At 34.6% G+C, this 18,620-nt stretch overlaps 2 long non-coding RNA genes across 3 annotated transcripts in view; one reads left to right on the top strand and one right to left on the bottom strand.

Moving 5' to 3' along the window:
* Positions 1-16,361, top strand: part of LOC145669310 (uncharacterized) — a 34,960-nt gene extending 18,599 nt beyond the window's left edge. Inside the window, exons 1-3 of one of the 2 annotated variants that reach the window (XR_014128189.1) lie at positions 1,250-1,294; positions 1,987-2,192; positions 16,209-16,361. This is a non-coding gene — a long non-coding RNA (uncharacterized LOC145669310). Of the gene's footprint in view, positions 1-1,249; positions 1,295-1,986; positions 2,193-16,208 lie in introns of those variants that run through there. The other variant, XR_014128188.1, reaches the window with a different exon arrangement.
* The window catches only part of LOC145669309 (uncharacterized), a 68,764-nt gene continuing 53,953 nt past the window's right edge, over positions 3,810-18,620 (bottom strand). Inside the window, exon 2 of the long non-coding RNA XR_014128187.1 lies at positions 3,810-3,991. This is a non-coding gene — a long non-coding RNA (uncharacterized LOC145669309). The remainder of the gene's footprint in view (positions 3,992-18,620) is intronic.

Below are 18,620 nucleotides of genomic sequence, written 5' to 3'. Positions count from 1 at the left end.
TACTTATTATTTGTCAGCATCCTTTCCAAAATATTTCCCCATTTCTCATTATAATGTTAAAATTCATTCAAACTATACCTAGATCACTATTAAATACGTAAATACCTCTCAGCAATAATAATAATATAATAGATGAGAATAGTTGTTCCGCTAATAACTAACCATGGTCATCCTGTGTAACTCGATCTAAACCCCGTGGCCTATACATAACACTATCAAATACCGAAGAGAAAGAAGAAAATTTAATATTATGCCTATGTTCTTCCGGTGTCATGAGGAAAACTCAGTAAAAGAAAATTAATTTAGACGGCCTATGCTCTAGTGAAGAATTCTATAAAAATAATCGATGTAAAATATAGTGTAATTATGTAATAAAATAATTAAAAATAATGTAATTTAATAAAATGTAAAATATAATTGAAATACACTGTTTGTAAATTTTTGATATCTTGTTGCCTTATCTATTATGTAAATGAGAAAGTTAATTCATCATGCATTTCAGATATTATTATTCGACTAGAATTGAAGATACTTTTATATAGATTAAAATCTTCCTCGTGTTTTTTTTTTTCAATAGATGCATTCATGTTTATCTTTTAAAAAAATGCACAGTCCAAAATGTGTTTCTTGCCTTCTTTGTTTATTTCATTCTTTCTATACAGAGAACAGGGAGATGAACAAACATTGACCAACTGGCAGGAAATATGATTCGCTCCTTAACGGAAGAAGAAAGATATTCTGTTGGAAGTGTCAAATAACAAAACAACACGAAGGACTCGCAGCTTCCAGGCTACTTTTTTCTTCGCCAAAACATTTAAAACATTCCATTCCTTACTCAAGTAACGGAGATCAGCTTTTACTCACCCCCTCCTATTTTAGCTGAGAGCTGTCATGGAGTTCGAATTTGTTGGCAACATCGGATTTCGGAAAAAATATCTGTTTCACTACCATGTAATGGGCGGAGAAGGGTAATAGGTCAAGTTTCTGGACCTCACCCTAAGGCCGTCATGAAATTTCCAATAGTATATGCCAAATGGTCATGTGTCAAGTTTCACGTGGTTTGAAAGGGGGGAAACACACGACAGGGAGGAAGGGGGAATGCAACTAATAAGCACGTGTTGACACAGACACACACACACACACACACACACTCAGCACATGAGGATGAAAAAAGAGTCATTGTTCTGCAAGAGACACATTCCATAACAGATAATGAACTGAAAAAGCCCTTCCACTCACTCTTTGAGCTGTTGTTTTGAAACAACGGAATGTGCTGTGGTTTGACATAGTAGAGGTACTGTTGTGTTTGCGGATGGATGGTGGGGATAACGTGTACTATGTTGGTGTGTTTTGATGTATATGTTGGAGGGGGAGTACTGCTCCGGGGGGAGCGGGGAGAGGGGAAGACCTTATGTTGAGCAGAGCAGGTGGCTAGTGAGTCGACCAAATCATGGGAATACTGTCCGGGAACTTTCTCACGGATAAGCTCGACGACATTCGGAACCACCGTTCGCTTTTTTTTCTTCTTTGTTTTCTTCTTCTACTTCCTTACGTTTATTTTTTCAAAACTTTTTCTTTTAAAAAAGAAATTTAAAAAAAAGAGAGAGATACTCTGTTGATCGTTCTTTTCTATCGAAGGTGTGTGTTACATAAAAACTGTTCCAGTGACTTATTTTTCTCGAATCGATTCCGAATGAATTAATAGTGATTTTAATTTTTGTCCAGTTCCAGTTCCAGTCATTCCAGATAAATATAAGTTTAATTAAATTTTATTTTTTGTAAAATTAAGTTTGGATTCATTTCAAACATTTCTACGAGAATGTGAAGCAAGGAAATATTTAATAATAATAATAATAATAATAATAATAATAATAATAATAATAATAATAATAACTGAATTACGTGTTTTATTTATATATTTATTTTATCTATTAACTCAGTCCAGATAGTATGCATATATTGAAACAACCATTTTTTTCTTACTAGCAACCTTAAACGTGCAAGGGGCCGCGGTCAGACAAGATAGGCTCTGATTTAAGGGAGGCTTCAGGGGACTTCAGCCCGGGGACTCCAATCTGAGAGGGCCTCCACTATGAATGAAACATGACTTTGGAAAGATGACCAGGTGACTGATATTTTACCTTAAATAGTTGATATGACTTGAAAATACACGAACTCAAAACACTTTCGAGGTAAGTTTCTTTTGATTAATTAGTTGTTAAACACTTCTCTTTAATTTAAATGTCAAAATGTGATTTTTTATTGTATAGTTACATTAAAAAATCTTGCAACCTCCACATCTTTCTCAGGATTCGTACCTGTGTTCATTCTAGAATTACACAATTCAATGATATTTCTTTTGCCTCTCTCTTTCTCTCTCCCTCTCTTTCTATCTCCCTATCTATCTATTAATCTTTACCTCTTTCACTTTTTAAAAAAGCTATGATGCAGTTTGTAAAACAAAACCACCATTATTATTATTATTATTATTATTATTATTATTATTATTATTATTATTATTATTATTATTATTATTATTATTAATAATAATAATAATAATAATAATAATAGTAATAATGATAATAATAATAATAATAATGTTCTTTCACCGAATTGTATTAGTTTCAGTCAATAGTGGCCACGCAATATTATTAGGCCTGCGCCTCCAAATAGCCTACATAAATCTCAGCCTGGGGTTAAACCTATCGCTGTATAGCTAAACTGTGTTCGATGTTTCTATGTACGTGTCTCTGTATAGCAGTCATACAAATAAGAGGATATTATTTTTCAACTGAGGCACCTTTAAAATAAAGCAGCAAAAGCTTATTTCGGAATAAATTAATAATTTCCCAGTAAAACATTACTACAAAATGAAAATGCAAAAGAAAACTGTGAATACGGGACAACTGTTTAATTTGAAGTCCGAGGGTACATGAAAAAATAAATCAAAATATTCAAAAATATTAGTTGAGAACCTGAGCTGAGAAGCATCCCGTCTACTTTTTCTTTTTTTTTTCTCTCGAATTTTCAGTTTCTTTATTCGTCAGCATCTATGTTCCAAGGACTATCCACTTGCATAATATTACATAGTCTAAGTCCAACTCAAAATCTTATTTTTTAATACAAAATGATTATAGCTGATTAGAATAACACCCCAAGGTAAAACACTTCGGATGTTATTCAATTCAGTTGAGGGTTTTTAGAGCGTTTTTGCGTTCAGAGAATCACTTTGCTGCAATGCAAAACCTTTCAAATTGAGAGTCTGAATTGAGAAAAGACATCCCAATTCTACATACATATATTTTTCACGTTGATATTATTGTTTCACGTAGTTGGAACCTAGAGCAAGAAACATAATTTATAAGACAAACCATAAGAAAACACTTGCAAACAAAAACATAAAATATTATAATGTTTTTCAATCCAGGTCTTCAATTTTAAATACCTAAGATCAAGCGAACAAATCTACAATACATGAAAAAAAATTAGACCTATACGCAGTAGATTAGCAGCATATTATTTTCGATTCAATATCGCAAATGAATGATACTTATTCACATACAAATTAACCCACACGTACAGCAACAACAACAACAACAAAAAAAAAGTTTCAGAACAGTATCACATACTGAATTAAAACACAAAATTACGTATACACGATTAACAACCTTAATAATCTTATCTCAGTGAAAGGATTTCGTTTCTTCTGATTTAACTGTTTTTACGCTGTACATAAAATCAAATTTATTTATTGCATGAAATGTTTTACTTTGGTATAAAATTGGTTGACATTCAAGAATCACCTTAAATCTTCAGCCACTGGAAACTTCAGATGAGTTATATTTGGAAATGTTCGTTCTTTACTCTATCGCCTATCTCATTTTTCTCTTCTTTATCATTATAAAAAGGTTTATGTTTGGTGTCATTGTTCCCTTCGTCTGTTTCTGGGTAACTGATAACCAGTTTAAAACTGCAATCTTCTGTTTGCAGCCTGTCAAAAAAAAAAAAAAAAAAGTACTGTAATTACTTGGAATACTCCAAACGGAAGGTTCAAAAAAATTCGATTTACCCACGATTTTTACAACTGTTCAAGGGGAATAACCTGTTCGAATTATCCAAGTTCTAATTAACAAGAATACGCTGAAATCATATTACAATTCGATTTAATAATTAAACTTAATAAAATTTATACTGCTCTTGACCTACATTACAATAGTCTAGGGGGCAGGCTTAACCCAGGGATGCCCGTGGCCTCAAGATCTTGGGCGTAAGTCCTCAATTTTACCATTCTTCCTCCCAAATTGGGCTTACGATTCTTCTCCCAAGTTTATTAATCTGCCTTCAAAATTTTACCACTCTGTTCTCCAAACGTACATTTCTCCTAATGTAGCATTCAAAGGCGGATCCAGGGGCAATGGCCCCGATCATCCCACACCCCCATAAGAGGAAACTTTCTTATTTATATATATATATATATATATATATATATATATATATATATATATATATATATATAAACATCCGAGAGTTTGGAGCTCCTAAAGGTAGCTCTAAATAGCAGTATTACAACCCACCGCCCCCCTCAGAAGTCCGTCCTGGATCCGCCCCTGGTACCACTCTCCAGTATTCTACAATTTTCAATGCAAAATTATGTTCCCCGAATAATTTCATGGCAACCATCGCTTAGCCAACGGGGACGTTTGCCTCCTTGATTCCCTCTAGCGTCGTTATTGAGCTACATGAGACATGGATCTAGTTTAATATAGAAATGTCCAAACTCGGGGACTCGGTTCTCGCGAGCCCTGTAAGTTGATAGTGAGCTATAGCTCAAGCTCAAGTGAGCTCGAGTTTCAATATGTTTAGTATGTGCAACCATAACGAGTGTAAGCCTTATTGGCAATAGTAAATCTAAGCCCTAAGTGAACGCAAGCCCAAGGGCTATTAAACGGACGATCGAGTTAGCGCGAGCTTATTGAGAATATGCAGCCTGAGCTATTGTGAGCCTAAAGTTTCGAAATCTAAAGCATAATTACTGGCACTCCTTCACAAATTGCGTCTTCACTTCAGACCTTATGGGTGGAACAGATTCAATTAGACATTGTTGATTATTCCCAAGTTACAGGGAAATCGGCGCACTTGGCTCAGGTAGACCATGTTGAAAATCGATGACTTAGGAGTGTGATTTTCCGTTTTTGTAACCTAACCTAACCACTTATATAACCATTGCAACTTATTACACTACATTTCTCAATAAAAATAATATCTATTCACAAGTTAAAGGTCGAACAGACCTATACGCTAAGCTTCTGCACCTAGGTAAAACCTTAATCCAACATAGAGGCCCAATTGAGTCTCACCCATCCTGTAAATATACAACGATACTTGTATTTTTAACATCTTTATTTGTATTTATGGGCAAAATGTACTTTTAAATTATGCACAAGCTGTTCAAGAAAGGAAGAAGAAGAATATGAAAAAGAGAAATAGAACTGATTTCTTTTCCGTTGTAATGCGATGATATTTTGTTATGATAGTGATTTGTCGATGTGAGTTTAGTTGTCATAGTAACGAATAATCTATATATATAAAAGAGAACGTACAAATCCTTTGTTCCCTCATCACGCTAATACGGCTGAACCAATTTCTTTCATTTTTGGGGGGTTATTAGGATTTGGACCCTAGATGGTTTTTATCATATCACTTTAATTTTTAATTACCAGTGTCTTGAGATAATTGACCATTCAAGTGTCCATAACGTACAAATCCTTTGTTAGTTCATCATAGGTATAAAAATAAACGTATTTATATGCAACCCGCATGACCGTGTCACTCGGCGGTTAACATAAATGACAGGCGATATAATGTTAACATTTACTGCAATCTACTATGGTTTTTATCATATCACTTGAAAGCGAAAAAGTAAAAATTATCTAACAAAGTTTATTGCGTTCCGGGGTGACCGCAGCGAAGCGGGGCGGGTTAACATAAATGACAGGCGATATAATGTTAACATTTACTGCAATCTTCTATGGTTTTTATCATATCACTTGAAAGCGAAAAAGTAAAAATTATCTAAGTAACAAAGTTTATTGCGTTCCGGGGTGACCGCAGCGAAGCGGGGTGAACGCTGCTAGTAAATAATAAATAACAAAAGATCCATCTCGTGAAAACTACATGTATAATTTTTAAGGTGTGTAAAAGTTTAATTTGTTACGTACAACAATAAAATGTAATATCATAATGCAGTGTGTAAATGGATTTTGAAAAATCAGTAGCCTTAGTTATATAAACGTACAAACTGCAGACCTTTTACGTTATAAATACACAGCGAGAGAAATTAGAAACATTACTCAGTATAAAGGCCACCAACAGCAGGAGGCAAGGGGTCCAGTTGTCTCCCCTCTAGATTTTCGAAGGATGTTCAGTTCTTCGAAATACATATGAAACGAACTTATTTTCACTCACATACTACAGTATTTAATATATTTATATGAAATATGTGCACGTGCATCAAAGTGTGAGAGTATGTGTATTCGTGACTGTGCTTGTATATTGGTCTTTTTCCTCCCTTGGAAAATTTCTGTAGCGTCCTTGCTATGTATTCAAAATTTTATTACACTTAATGTATTATTTCACTGACAAATATATATCAAGTAATTTAATGTCCTTATTATTTTCTGTCTATTTACCTAGTACGTCAGGTTATTTACTATACTAGGGCGAGGCAAAACTCCAGGACCATCCTTGTATTTTTGAAACGGCTTGGCGAAAGATGAGGAAACTTTGGTGTGGATTGGAGTGGGGTCTCACCAGATGGTGCTATTTGGCATCATGTCGACAATCTTGAAATCCGCCATTTTGAATTCAGGTTCAATATTTCAGATGGGAACATGCGACACTTGATTTTAGGTTAAAATTTCACCAGAAATGCTAATCTCAAGCAATTTTCATCTATTCTGATACATTAATCAGTAATGAAATTTTGTGATGTGAACATGTAATGAGTTTTGATTTGTCTTTTCAGATGGTGTAACATGGCTCTCACCCGTCAAGAAAGGATTAACATTGTTCTCATCAGTAGAGAACGCAGTGTCAGAGCCATCACTGATGAGATGATATCAATGTCCGGCATCTAGAGAGGAACAACATTGCACATACCTTAGTGTAGCGTATTTTGCAGAAATTTAAAGTTTTTAATCTGTACACGACAAACAACGCAGTGGACGCCAGAAAACTGCAACATATGATACAACAACAATGTGGTGAAAACAAGTACTAGACATTTAGCTGCAGTTTCAAGTGTAAGTCAGAGGTCAATACTCCGTGTGTTGCACACAAAGAAGTATCCATACAAACTCCAATACAATACAATATCCATCCATACAAACTCTAACTGCAGCAATACCTAACGGAGGATGACCCAGGTAGAAGAATGCAATTTGCAGAATGGGTTTGGACGAAGTGTAAACACGTTTCCTGTTAGTGTGTTGTTTAGTGATGAGGCTCTGTTCCGTGTGAACGATGAGGTCAATAAATAGAATCACTTATTGGTCAGACACAAACCCAGTATGGACAGATGAATCGAGGGCAATTAGTGTGGAAAAGATGGTGGTATGGTGTGAGATATGGAATCCTCGTATCATCGGGCCTTTCTTCATCAATGGGGACAGATACCTTGACATGCTGCAGAAACAGATGTTCCTATCACGCTGAACCCAGAAGGTGACTTCCCTACCTTTTCCCAACAAGATAGTGCTCCTCCTCACTACGTATTATGTGTCAAAGAGTGATTGGATGCACAGTTCTGGGGCCATTGGATTGATCGTCGAGAGCCAATTGAGTGGACACCCCGTTCGTCTGACCTGACACCATGAGACTTTTATCTCTGGGCCATCTCAAAGCACTTGTTTATCAAGAAAAAATCACTCATCTCCGACACCGTGAACAACGAAGTAGGCATGCTTTTTGATTCTGTGACGACTGAAAGGTTATTAAATGTGCATCAAGGCTGGGAAAACTGTCTTGCATTATGTATAATACACAACAGGGGACACAAAGAGCATATCTTGAAGGATCTCACACGCACTGTTTACTTCACAAAGTTTCTTTACTGATTAGAGTATCAGAATAGGTACAAAAACTTAAGATTCGTATTTCTGGTGAAATTTTAGCCTAAAATTATGTGTCATCTGTCTCTGAAATATTGACCTGAATTTAAATGACCGATCTCAAGATTGCTGCCATGATGTCAAATTGCACCATCTGGTGCGCCTACACTCCACTTACCCAAATCCAAAGTTTCATTATCTTTTCTTAAACCGTTTCAAAAATACAAGGATGATGTTGGACTTCTGCCTTACCCTGTATTGATTAAAATTGTATATGTGAATCTTAAACTTGGGGAGGGGTAAATTCCCACCTCTGAATTACACTAAATAAGGCGCCTGTTTTAAACCTTGAAATATGTAGTTGAAGCTAACCAAAAAAAAAAAAAAAAGTTACAATCAGGAATAGCAATAAGTTAAATTAACTAAATTTTCCGTGAATGTTTTACTGTCAATATTTTATAAAAATTAAAATACCAGTTGTATATAAATTATATATGACCGGTAAGAGGTCTGTACTTGCCCTATTCACAATAGCAACATTTTGTGGCTGTGCTGGTAAAATACCGGTCAGTGTACAGTCCTATGTGAACCTAAGATTAGTAAGTCCGAATGTCATTTTGGAGAGTTAGTTTGATTCCGAGCGAGACCCAATTAAAAATTGCCATATCTGGTTTAATGTGGTAGCTTATTCGAATCACATGCTCTCTCATTGGTGATTAAAGCTGATTATCGAATTGAAAACTAGAAAGCTAACCATATGCGTAACGTAACCTTATTCTTAACTGTACGAGTGTTCTACCTGACAGTGGTGGTTCTTGAAGGAAATTATATCAGTGAAAGTCGAATTTTTATTGTTAGGAGCTAAGGAAAGAAAGCTAATTTGGGGTGGCTCACAAATAAGTTTTAGGGCGCAGGTTGTACTCAAGATTATTTGATGGGAACCTAATTTTTCATTGAAAATTTTACAACGAAACTGGAAAATAGTAAATTTAGGGAAGAATCATACATTTAGAGGGAAAGAATGGAAAATGTAGGATTCAAAATAGTAACTTTGGCAAAGAGTGGTAACTCTGGGGGAAGAATGGCACATTTAAGGGTAAAATGATAAATTTGGGAGATTACACCCAAATTCTTGATGGGGTTGGTCACCCCTGAAACTTATCAAAAGTACTAATTCTTTCATACAAGCTTTCCTTCCCTTACCTTATCGAGATATTTTTTTTAAGAAGTGATGTGACTTTCCTCAAAAACCGCCACTGCCTGAAGGCAAGATCTAACTCACTTACTTGTCCTAATTAGTAATGCCACTAAGCAAAGATTGGCAAATAAAAAAAGGGTGAGATGTCAATTTATTTTAGGGATGACCTTTTTCGAAAAATCGGTTTTCCGATTTTCGGAAAATTCTTTTCTCGATTTTTCATATTTCGTTTTTTCGAAAAATTTTTCGTTTTTCGAAAAATTTCGCTTTTCGTTTTTGAAAAATTCATTTTCGATATAGTATTTTGCGAAAAAAGTGGTTATACCTAATTTCTTTCTGCTGTGGCTCAGGAAGATACTGGAAATTAAATATTTGGAAATGAGGGATAGACAAAAAATATCAGGATTACGAATATCACATATACAAGAAATAAATAATTATGTTTCTACGATTTCGGACATTCTTATTCTAATATCTTATAGCTTTAACATTAGGAATAACAACAAAATCTCTCTACCTAACGAGAACAGCAGAACAGGTGATGGAGAATTGGAATTCACAGTCGATGAAGTGGACCTTCATTTTTACGATAAGAACAAAATAGATTAATTTCACACAAATGTTCATGTCATAATTCAGGTTTAGGTAAATGCTGCTCGGATCCAGTTCATTTTTCCATTTTTAAAACAAATTTATACCAATACTCCTTATTTATCTTTCACCATTTCAATCCAATACTTAATAAGAATGTAATGAAACAAAATAGTTCGAAGTGACATTTCATAATCAATGTATTATATCTTTAGTATTTTAACTATAATTTCATGTTTACTCGTCTTCTCTTCCTTAAAAAAAAGAAAAAAAAGAGTGGTTTTTGAACACAGACAATTCAGAAAGATTTAACGAAACACTATTTGCGCTCAGCGACATCTTTTATGTTCTAAACGACGAGATTTACAAGCCCTCTCGATCATAGATTCTTTATATAAAAAGAACATTTAAACTTACCTTTTCTGTAATTCTGACACGTTTATACTGAGTTCAACCTTGTCGTTAACTTTCAGTGCAATGCTTTGATACATATGGGACGCACACACAAGAAGCGAGAAATAAAACAATGAACAGCGTCACGTGTATTACATCACGTTCAGGAATTTCGTTTGTATGACGTGATACTTCCTCAATTAATAATGAAACCGGAAGTGGTGGTAGATTTCTATCACTTCCGGTCTTAGTAGAGAGAGATTAGAATGGAGATGTAATATATTCTTGGGACGTTTTATTGCAGAAAACCGCTTCTCGTTATCTATTACTGCTTTCACTCTATAGTGATGAACATTAAAAAAAAAAAAAAAAAGAAAAAAGAAAGAAAAGAAAAAAAAAGAAATGATTAATTTCTACCAATTCCGGTTTGCATATCGCCCCCATAACGACGTCAATCCCTAACATTTGACCCATTACATCGTGATTAAATTTGGCCGTGATTCGTAAAATCACTACAAACTGCTCTAGCGACACTTAATTGAACGAAACACTGTATTGAATATTGAATAAATTGAATAAATCACAATAGACTAGCACACAAACCGCCCATTTATTTACGGTATTGTGTATTGGTTGAAGAAAACACAAAACTAAAAGAAAAAACTTTTGAGCCTACAACACTGAATGAAGGACAGTACTTATTCTATTATTGTTGTTTGTATGTTTATGATTATTCTAGAGCACCGAGCACAACTATGATGAAAATTACTTATTTTTTGAAAGATGAGTGGTTAAGATAAAGTTCACTGTATCTGCCGTGTTCCATCCGTCAACATTAGTCAACCTTCGGACATCAATCAATTCCTGAAATAAAAATTATATTTTACTTAATATATCCTTACTTTCAGAAGAGATTGTAGTGTTATATAATGTGAGAGAATGTAGAAACGAACTCCTAGTTTCACATTATATCATTAATATTAAAATAAAGAAAATTAGAAAAGCATAGAATTTATGACTGATTACAATTACTGTTCTGTGACATAAAGATATACAGTGCGGCTCAAAAGTAGGTATACAGTTCTGTACTTATCGGTCATGACATTTTATATCATTTACTTATTGTTATCCATACAGGTATTGATTTAGTTTCTTCCGTATTTGTTCTTAATTTATTTTCACTTATACCTTAAGCTCAGAACAAACCAAAGTAAATAAATTCACTATATTAATAAATTAAAATGTCATACTTGATTGATGGTGGTCTGTATACCTACCTTTGGGCCACCCTGTATTGTGTAGTGATAGTATAAAACTTGTGCTCATAGACACTATTATCCAAATAGAGTCATGGGCGCCCGAAGGGGGGAAGGAGGGCTTCCCGGGCACATGAAAATGTATATTTCCAACACTGGGACCCGGAATGACACCTTTTCTCATTCCACCAGATGTTCTTGTCTATGACTGCACGATGTCCCCTTCCTAGAAAATTTTCTTCTGGCACTCTTGCACTTCACTATACCCTGTATCTATCAAGGAGGCAATCTGCTATCACGTGTCTCACCTTTTTATTACATTAACAACATAGCTGTAGACATAGTCCCTTACCTCAATCCAGGAGGCAAGTCACGTCAATGTTCAATTTTGACCCAAAAAATCATTCAACATGAAAAATATTCCTATGTGTTAGAATCAAATTCATAAATATATTTGTGTTGGCAAAATATTATTTTCATTAACACGCGGAAACTGTACTATGGATCAGCCTTCGGCTTATCGGAAGACCAGAGCTGACTAACAAGAAACCTCTGTGAGGCTAAATTCGTAACTACAGAAATCCAGAAGTATTACTGTTTTCAAAAACTGATTTCACAGACGCTTTGAGGAATCCAATTTGGAGTAGAAATCTGAAAGTGGTTTAGTTCCGAATTAGAATGTTAGTAGCATGACCGATAAATCAATCTGAATAACCTTTCCATAAGGTGCTAGGAAAATATATAATAATCATAATTAACTTCCGGAGATCAGTTTTGGTTTAAAAAAATCAAGGTTTGTTCAACCCCAACCTTGCTTGTGCTGAAAAATCGTATTACAAGGTACAAATCTTAATATTTAGTGCATCTTTCATTTGTTTCTATTCTATCACTGGTCCTGTTCTTTGGCAAGATTCTAAGTTATTGTACAGCTAATTCGTACGAAAATGTCAATAAATTCGATAAGTTGCATAAACCATTGTCTACTTGTAATCATAAAACTGGGTAAGGTGAGTGACAATTACTTTTGCCTTCCAGTCCAATTTTCATTGCATGACATACTACAAACTAAAGCTAATCTACGTCCTAAGAACTGTTCAAGGTGTAAAAAGAAAACTATAAATTTTAACTCAAGACTTGACGCGTAAATTGAAATTCACAGTATGACCAGTGAAAGATCGAGTGGAGAAATTAAGTTAAATCACTTTTTCTTATTTGGAATAATTCCATTTAACCATTCCACACATCAATCTGAGGTTTCGTTGAAAACAATTGATTAAGATAACATGGTCTTCGTCTCTTATCCATGTTACATTTTGCGGAATATCATTTTTTTCTTACATCTTAAAACTATTAAAAGATACACACATTCAAAAAAAGGAGAAGAAGAAGAGACATTTTGGAATTGAACAATTCATATACAGTTTGGTAAAATTAAAATAAATTCTATATTGATATACTTTCAAAGCCTATGATCCATTTTCACTTGGCAAAGGCATTAAATTATTCTATCATCTATACAGAATGGCCCAAAAGTAGGTATACACCCCTGCATTGATCATGTATAACATTCTAGCTTAGACCCTATAGGTTTATTTGCTTCGGCTGTTCCGAGCTTAAGATGTAAGTAAAAAGGCATTAAGAACAAAGAATAAAGAAACTAAGTCTACCTGATGGATAACAATGAGAAATTATATAAAAAGCAATGAGTTGATCAGTATGGGACTGTATACCTACTTTTAGGGCACCCTGAATATTAAAATGCTAGAAAAGTTTATGTTTGTGGCCAATCTTTTCGACAATGAGATCTCGAAAACCACAAGTGCTAGAAACCGGTCGTTGTGTAGATTCCAAATTTTGCGTAGATTTGCCAGTTCTCATTCAAATTTAAAAAAAAAAAAAAAAAACTTGTCTTTATTTTTTTATTCCACATTTTAAGCGTCGTTTTGGCCTTATCATTTTATTATTGCGACTAGGTTGATACCCTTGAGAAAGGCAACCAGTAGAGCAGCTACGTACATTGGGTTGATGGACATTTCAGGCGCTTTGGTTTAATCTGAATGATAAAAACCTATTGCATGCTGGCAATTTCGAAAGCTTGTGGACCCACAATAAGGCGTACTGGATATGGAATTATAAGGGGAAAAAAATGCATTTAGTATCATCTATCACTTATCCAAGTTTGCCACAAACTCCTCCCAACATTATATATATTAAAATACTACATTTTTGTTTGTCTATAGCTATCCAGTCTCTTTGAGAGTCGGGGGGCGCGGTGGCTCAGTGGTAGAGCGTTCACCTCCGGTGCTTGGGGTCCCTGGTTCGATCCAAGCTCGCGCCGTGTGGACTTTGTGGTGGACAAACACCGTGCTCGTGAGTTTTCTCTGGGTTCTCCCGTTTCCTCCCACTTTCTTCATTCCACTATCTCACTCATTTCTCATTATCGCCGTCTCCTTTAGCCTAACCGGCATAACCGTGGGACGTAAAACTTAAAGATTTCATTTCATTTTTCTCTTTGAGAGTCTTCCTTTTCTTTTACTCGTGTCCATAAAGGGACTTGCACAGATGCAGTGAGAACTGGAAAGGAAATTCACACTCATATTAGAACTGTGTGCTGTGTAAATAGCGCAGGTTCAGATATCTATATATTAAAAATGCTAGGTTTATGTTTGTCTCCAATCCTTTCGACAATGAGATCTCGAAAAACTACAAGCGCTAGAAAAACCGGTCCTTTTCCCTGATCGATTCCAAATTTTGTGTAGATTGTCCAGTTTTCATTCAAATTTTCAAAAACCTTGTCGTTATTGTTCTATTCAACATTTTCGTGGCTGTTTTGGGTCCATAAGATTAATATTGTTGCAGGCCGAAACCAGTGTTAGGCAACCAGTAGAGAAGTTACGCTTTGCTTAAATCTGAAAGGCAAAACCTATTGCATGCTGGCAACTTCAAGGGCCTCGAGAGACGCAATGAGGCGTACTCGGATGGGTATGGATTTTTTAGGGAAAAAAAAAATCCATTTCAGATCGTGTTACCGGTACTTCTACAAATTTGCTACAAACTCACTCCAACATCTATACATAGGAATTCACTTCCTTTCTCAGTCTTCTATCCTTTACTTGTGAGAGTAAGGAGACATACACAGTGGGAAGGAGATTCATGGTCATAATAGAACGATGCGCTGAGTGGACAGCGCAGGTTCAGTTAATTCTATATATTAAAATGCAAGGTTTATATGTTTGTGGTAAGGAAAAGTTTATATGTTTGTGGCCAATCCTTTCGACAATGAGATCTCGAAAACCACAAATACTAGAAACGTGCCGTTTTCGCTGGTCGATTCCAAATTTTCTGTAGATTTGCCAGTTGTCATTCAAATTTTCAGAAAAACCTTGTCTTTATTTTATTCTACATTTTCGGCGTCCTTTTGACACTATTGGTTTAATATTATCACTAGGACTTTAAGATTGATACCCTTGTAATAGGCAACCAGTAGAGGTGCTGCGTATAGCGGGTTGATGGGCATTTCAGGCGCTTTGCTTCAGATACTGTGACAAGTGGGAAGGAGATTCACGCTTATATTAGAACTGTGCGCTATGTAAGCAGCGCATATTCAGCTAGTCTTCTTAAATTGTCAAAAATCCGTAGTCAAATTCTAAATTCTTGTTGAAATTGATATGTAAAGAAGATTTTTTTAAAGTCCTTGTTTTAAAATAAATCCGATGAAACAAAACGACTATTTTTATAAGATTTTCTTAAAACGAGAAAAAATTAGAAAAATAGATCGTTTCAAAAATTTAAAATCAACTTCTACCAAGGTAAATTATTCTTAAGTTACTTTAGTAAAAATTGCTAGAAATAAAAAAAAAATATGGAAATAGCCCTCCAGCGCCTAAGTTTAACTTTCACCAAGCGAAAAACTACGAAGGTTCCAAAGTGGTGGGGTACCATCCTGCTGCAAGATTATTCGGATACATGTGAGCTATCTGTGATAGGGTAAAGTTGTCCAACATATCAAAGGAAAAGTTTCCCCTCCCTGTTGCTCTAGTGGTTATCATACGAGCCTTTGGTGACGGAGTCTCGGATTTGATTCCCAGTGAAAGACTTTGAAGTATGAACGCATAACGATGGTTTGGATTCCACTTTAAACTGATGGCTCACGTCTCATATAGCCTCGGTTCTCAAAACGAAAGTTAAATATAAACAAATAACATATCCAAGTAAGAATTACATTATCCTCTTGAAATTAACCATTATCCCATAATTTGATTTGGCATTAAACTCCTAAAACATTAACTTTCGGAGGTATGGAGGTTTTCTGAACCATACTTTGTGACGATTTACTTACCCCGATAGGTGCAAGATGGTATTATGAGGAAACATTGTTCACAATAAAAATGTATCATCACTAGGGAGCGTAAGTTGATTAAATATCTTTTTTTTTTTTCTGGTATCGTGGGTACAATGCCCATCAAATACACATAATATTTCACTACCTTCTGAAACAAAAAAAAAGTAATTTTAAGTGCATTTTTTGTACATATTATACAAATTTTCAGCTTTTAGGTCATTTTTCATGTTTTTTTGTCATTTTCCCCCCAGTTTCGATTATTTTTTCCTCATTTTTGGTATGTTTGGTAATTTTTTAAAAATTATTTTTGTCATTTTTAGATTTTGGCAATATGCCCGAGACTGCACCAAGGCAAACACATTTTCTCATAAGATGACGATTTACAAGCGAAAGAAAGAGGATATGAACTACAGATATTAGCCTTTGTTTCTATGTTGTCAAAACATTGGTGATGTACTGCAACCATATGTAAAGTAAGGGAAATTTTATTTTCAATAAATATTTCCAAAATTAATTTGTGTGTGTGTAATATTACCTTAAATAATTTCTGAGGTTTAAATTTGTTATTTTTTCGACGGTCTGTATCTTGACGTTAAGAGGTAGTGTGTCTATTAAGTCTCTTTTCCCGCATGTGTTCCTGATTTTCACTTTCCGATTTTTCATATATAATTTGCGCTTAATATTTTGCTGTATTTGTCTTAATCATTAAGTTGTTTACTTTTTTTTTATTTGGTTATTTTCATTTAAAATTTAACTTTCATATTTCAACTGAAGAAGCTATTTTACTTCTCCTGCTTTTACGGACACGATGCCCAACATTTGGCATGTTTGTTGCTTTTTTTTAAAAAAAAAAAAAAAGTTACGGTTACAAATGTAACCGTCATTTGCAAAATTTTCAAGTCATTTTTCACACTTCAAGAGTCCCTATCACTGCGAAATTAAAATACCGCTAATTTTTCAGTAATTATGTGATATCATCAAATAGATAAAAGATAATCAAAAAGTGGATCAAGACCTCCCTAGACGATATTATTTTGCATGGTGTACCGTTATCACGAGTCACCTAGTAGCTTTCCGTTTGCAGTTATTTAGAAACGCGAAAATAAATGCCGATTTTCTAAATGGCGGGAAATCGAAAGCAAATAAATGAGTCGTGATAACGGTATCTCACGCAAAATAACATTGTCTAGGGAAGTCTTGTTCCACTTTTCGATTATCTTTTATCTATTTGAAGATATCGTATAATTACTGTAAAATTAGCGGTTCTTAAATTTCGCAGTGATGAGACCTCTTAAAGAGAATTTTTCCATGTTTTAAGGAAGAAATTTTATAGGTCATATATCTATATTTTTTGGACATAGAATTCCTTTCCTTAGTTACCAGTAACGCGATCCAGTATAGAGATTGCAAATGTTTCGTCTTTGCGTGGTCATTAGGTTTGATTTCCAGCACAATATATATAGTAGGGTAAGTATCACCTCTGGCCTTTACAGTACCCTTAGCAAGCTATTTTATAGATATCATGAGTAAAATTTGGCTCAAACTGCTTATATGTATGAACTGAATCAAATTCAAATATAGAGAAGAATTTGTTAAAATGTCATAAGATGTTGAAAAAGAAGTGAAAAAATATTTTTTAAAAACCTCAGGGTATATTTGCTATTCAACTCACTTATGTCAGTAACCGTGCAATTCTTTTCTGCTGTGTGAAATGAAATTATGAAAACTTGAAGTACGAACTGTTCTACCTTGACTTGTCTGGTAGGTCGATGCCGCGAGCATGTCTGGATCCTGCTCCTGTTATGTAGCAAAAATAAAAGAACTTGCTCATCTCACTATGTTGATACATTATATTATTCATACAGAGTACCTGCTTAAAAAAAAAAAAAAAAAAAAAAAAAAGTGCCACCTCATTACACGAAGGGAAATTTAAATGAAATTCATAGTCGCACCCTCAGTTCCAGACTGTACGAAACACTTAGTAAACCTTGCAACATCATTATCTCCTTCATATTGAAATGAATAATTATCGAGCGGTAATACTCTCACTCACTCCTCATTTTTGGAGAGCAGTAACTTATTTGAAATTCAAAGTCAACCTTGACAACAGGCTTCTTCGACAAAGTTTGAAAAGCTAAGCTTCCACTACATATTTGTTCTTCGTAACGATTAAATAACCTTACATCTCTTGTGGAAACTACTATTTATTTTGCAACTATAAATTTGGTTTGCAACTATTATTTGCAGAGGACTTTATTGCATATCATTTATTGGAATCAGCCTCTTGACATTTCGTACCCAAACAATTCGGCAGCAAAAGACGACTTTTCATATACACCATTATATAATTTGTAATGTTTTTGCATTCTTCACCCTGGTGCGTCTTTCAGTCTATTCTTCTATTCTTTCCAAAGAAGTTGTCAGCAAATCAAAATGATTGCATTCAATTCTCGAATTAATTCTAAATTTCATTTTCCGCCAACAACTGTCACGGGGTCTCATGGCGAGCAGAATCGAGAAGTTTGATGTAATAAGGGTAAGCGAGTTTGCATCAAACGCATTTGTGACTTTTGCCGTGCTCGTTTAGCCTTCTGGTGATATTTCAATTCAATATCGGAATAAAATGCTGCATATTACATTGTTTTATGTTAAAAAAAAAAAAAACAACTTAAATTTTCAACATCGTTTTTCTCAGACTTACTCCCTTATTGCATCAAACTCCTCAATTGCAA

Source organism: Thermobia domestica, chromosome 13 (genome assembly GCF_964235325.1).
Source record: "Thermobia domestica chromosome 13, izTheDome1.hap1.1, whole genome shotgun sequence".
NCBI classification, from domain to species: domain Eukaryota; kingdom Metazoa; phylum Arthropoda; class Insecta; order Zygentoma; family Lepismatidae; genus Thermobia; species Thermobia domestica.
This window is presented reverse-complemented; position numbering and strand designations above follow the sequence as displayed.